General features: G+C 39.1%; 1 non-coding gene across 1 annotated transcript; it reads left to right on the forward strand.

The window, feature by feature from the left end:
• The first annotated feature begins 513 nt into the window (after nt 1-513).
• Nucleotides 514-636, forward strand: LOC148092217 (U6atac minor spliceosomal RNA). The gene has a single exon (XR_015715227.1). It is a non-coding gene; the product is annotated as a U6atac minor spliceosomal RNA (small nuclear RNA).
• The last annotated feature ends 3,926 nt before the right edge of the window (nt 637-4,562 follow it).

A 4,562-nucleotide genomic window follows, 5' to 3' on the forward strand; every position in this document is an offset into this window, starting at 1 on the left:
TGGGCTATTATGTAATGAATGTCATACACAGATAAATGCTGCAATGTCAGCAATGTTTGCTCAATATTTCTAATTGTGAAAGCAACATAAATAGTGAAATGTCAGGTAGACCAGCCAGATTTTCATTTTACACTATATAATGGAAAATTTTACCCACAAGAACTTTTTTCATTAATTCCAATAAACTTACTTTTACCTTTAGGATACGTGAGCTTATTTTGTTTGGTTGGTTATTTTTTACAATTAAAATACACCATATTATGTAAAAATGCAATGCTTTGTGTTTCTTCTTTGGTACTCAGCCTTGGAAAGGAACAGGAGCAGGAAATTCATATTTTAAAAACAGCTGAGGAGGAGAGGAAAAGATGGTGGCAGAATAGGCAGGCCTTTCCTGCACCTCCTCCCAGTTCCAGACTGGAAATAAAACTAAATTGGGGAACATTCACCCAGAATCACCAACTGAGTTCCAGCTGAGGAGGAGACTTATAACAAAGAAGGGCAGAAACACCTGGAGTGTTGTATGAAAGGAGAGAAGGTTAGCACTCTCCTTGACAAGGATGGAAGAGGCTCTCGGGCATAACACACATACCGTTAAGGCATTGCCACTTACCTCGTGGCATCTAACCATCGTTTTTGAAGATTGAATTCATATCAAGCATCTTCTCAGATCACAATACCATGAAACTAGAAATCAACCACTATAAAAAATCTCAAAAATATTCAAACACATGGAGGCTAAATAGCATGTTATTAAACAATGAATGGGTTACCAAGGAGATCAAGGAAGAAATAAAACACTTCATGGAAAGTAACAAAAATGAACAAACAACCCAAAACCTATGGGACATGGCGAAAGCAGTCTTGAGAGGAAAATTCATATCGTTACAGGCCTATCTCAAGAAACAAGAAAAAGATCTAATGAACCATCTAACACAACTGAAAGAACTAGAAAAAGAACTGCAAGAAAAGCCCCGAGGAAGTAGAAGGAAGGAAATAATAAAAATCAGAGCAGAGGTTAATGACATAGAGACTAAAGAAACAATACAAAAAAATCAATGAAACCAAGAACTGGTTCTTTGAAAAGGTAAATAAGATTAATGTACCTTTAGCCAGACTCACTAAGAAACAAAGAGAGAGGACCCAAATAAATAAAATCAGAAATGAAAGAGGCGATATAACAACTGATCCAACAGAAATACAAAGGATTGTAAGAAAATGAGCAACTGTATGCCAACAACTTGGACAACATGGGGGAAATGGACAAGTTCCTAGAAGCATACCACCTTCCAAAGCTGAATCGAGAAGAGGCAGAAAACCTGAATAGGCCAATAACAACTAATGAAATTGAAGCAGTAATCAAAAAACTCCCATCAAACAAAAGTCCTGGACCAGATGGATTTACAGACGAGTTTTACCAAACATTCAAAGAAGAATTAACACCTATTCTATTCAAACTATTCCAGAAAATCCAAGAGGAGGGAAAACTCCCAAATTCTTTTTATGAGGCCAGCATCACCCTAATCCCAAAACCAGATAAAGATACTACAAAGAAAGAAAATTACAGGCCAATATCCATGATGAACATAGATGCTAAAATCCTCACTAAAATACTAGCAAACCAGATCCAGCAATACATTAAAAAGATCATACATCATGACCAAGTGGGATTTATTCCAGGGATGCAAGGCTGGTACAACATCCACAAATCAATAAATGCGATACAACACATAAAACGAAGGACAAAAATCATATGATCATATCAATAGACACAGAAAAAGCATTCGACAAAATCCAGCACCCATTTCTGATAAAAACTCTCAGCAAAGTGGGAATAGAGGGATCATACCTCAACATAATAAAGCCATATATGACAGACCTACAGCCAACATCATACTCAATGGGAAAAAACTAAAACCATTTCCATTAAAAACCGGAACAAGACAGGGATGTCCACTTTCACCACTCTTATTCAACATAGTACTGGAAGTCCTCACCATAGCCATCAGACAGGAGGAAAACATAAAAGGTATCCAAATTGGAAAGGAGGAAGTAAAACTGTCATTATTTGCAGATGACATGATACTGTACATAGAAAACTCTAAAGACTCCATCAAAGTACTACTAGATTTGATAAACGAATTTGGCAAAGTAGCTGGATACAAAATCAACATCTGGAAATCAATGGCATTCTTATACACCAACAATGAACTTTCAGAGAGAGAAACTAAAAAAGCAATACCATTTACTATTGCAACAAAAAAAATAAGATACCTAGGAATAAACTTAACCAAGGATGTAAAAGACCTGTACTCAGAAAACTATGTGACACTGAAAAAAGAAATAGAGGAAGATTTAAATAAGTGGAAGAAGATACTGTGCTCATGGATTGGAAGAATTAATATCATTAAAATGTCTATACTACCCAAAGCAATTTATAAATTTAATGCAATTCCTATGAAAATATCAACAGCATATTTCACAGACCTAGAACAAACATTTGGAAAATTTGTATGGAACCAAAAAAGACCCCGAATAGCTGCAGCCATCTTGAGAAAAAAGAACGGAGTGGGAGGGATCACATTACCAGACTTCAAACTATATTACAAAGCCACTGTAATCAAAACGGCCTGGTATTGGTACAACAACAGGCTTATAGATCAATGGAACAGAACAGAGTCCCCAGAAATAGACCCACACCATTATGGTCAGTTAATATTTGACAAAGGAGGCAAGAGTATCTAATGGAGTAAGGACAGTCTCTTCAATAAGTGGTGCTGGGAAAATTGGACAGATACATGCAAAAGAATGAAACTAGACCACCAACTTTCACCATACACAAAAATAAACTCAAAATGGATTAAATGTAAATCACAAAACCATAAAAATCCTGGAAGAAAACAGGCAGTAAAGTCACAGACATCCCACATAGTGGACTTTTCACTGATACATCTCCTAGGGCAAGAAAAACAAAGGAAAAAATAAACATATGGGACTACATCAAACTAAAAAGCTTCTGCACAGCAAAAGAAAACAGCCTCAAAATACAAAGGAACCCCATGGTCTGGGGAAACATATTTGCCAAGGATGAATCTGATAAGGGGTTAATTTCCAAAGTGTACAAAGAACTCATAGTACTCAGCAAGAGGAAGACAAACAACCCAATTAAGAAATAGGCAAGGGACTTAAATGGATACTTCTCCAAAGAGGACATACGATTGGCCAAGAGACACATAAGAAAATGCTCCACGTCGATAATCGTCAGAGAGATGCAAATTAAAACCACAATGAGGTATCACTTCACACCTGTCAGAATGGCTGCCATCAAGAAACCAACAAACAACATGTGCTGGTGAGGGTGTGGAGAAAGGGGAACCCTAGTACACTGCTGGTGGGAATGCAGACTGGTGCAACCACTATGGAAAACAGTATGGAGGTTCCTCAAAAAATTAAAAATGGAGCTGCCGTTTGACCCAGTGATTCCACTCCTAGGAATGTATCCTAAGAATCCTGAAACATTCATCAGAAAGGATATATGTACCCCAATGTTCACAGCATCACAGTTTACAATAGCTAAGATCTGGAAACAGCCCAAGTGCCCATCAGTAGATGAGTGGATAAAAAAGCTGTGGAACATTTACACCATGGAATACTACGCAGCTGTAAAGAAGAAGAATCTCGTACTCTTTGGCACAGTATGGATGGACCTGGAGAATATTATGCTAAGTGAAATAAGCCAGGCAGCGAAAGAAAAATATCACATGATCTCGCTTATACGTGGAATCTAAAGAACTTAATAAACTGATGAACAGAATAGATTCAATGACATGGAAGCATAGATGAGACTGATGAATGTCAGAGGGATGGAGGAGGGCGGGTGGGTGGAGGAGGAGAGAGTAACCAAAGAATTTATGTGCATATATACACAACCCAAGGACATGGGCAATGGTGGAGAGAGGGACTGGAGAGGGGGAAGGGACGGGGTGGAACGGGTCATTGGGGAGAAAAAGGGACATCTGTAATATTTTAAACAATAATAAAATTTAAAAAAAGAAAAGAAAAAGAAACACCTGGAGACTGGTAGGAAGTGGGAGGTCACATTAGGGGCTGGCCCAGTTTCATGGGTCACCAAGCCAAGAGGAAGGAGGACTCTCTCAGCTGTGGTGGGGGTGGTTCCCTGAGATCAGCCTGGACCCCAGGCTCCGCTCCCCAGCTTGGAGAACCAGAGCCGAGAACAGTGGCCCAAGAACAGCAACATCTAGCTGTCAAAGGCTCGGGGCTTTAGGCCACCAGAGAGACCGGAGCCTGTAGGAGATAGAGCTACAGGATTTTTTTGCTTCAATTTTGTTTTTGTTTCTAAAAAAACAAAAAACAGAACACAGGATTTTCATTTGCAGCTACTCACCTGAAGCTTTGTTGGAGAGAGTGTGGTATGGAGTGGAGGTCCCTGAGGAGAGGCTGGGGTGGGAAGCATTGGGTGAGACAGCGAAAAGCAGCATCCATGAGACCTGCATTCGTTTGTGCCCCCCAAACCAAAAGGGCCATTTTTCCTGATAGGTGCTAGT

This window comes from Miniopterus natalensis, chromosome 10 (assembly GCF_054644295.1).
Source record: "Miniopterus natalensis isolate mMinNat1 chromosome 10, mMinNat1.hap1, whole genome shotgun sequence".
Lineage (NCBI taxonomy): Eukaryota > Metazoa > Chordata > Mammalia > Chiroptera > Miniopteridae > Miniopterus > Miniopterus natalensis.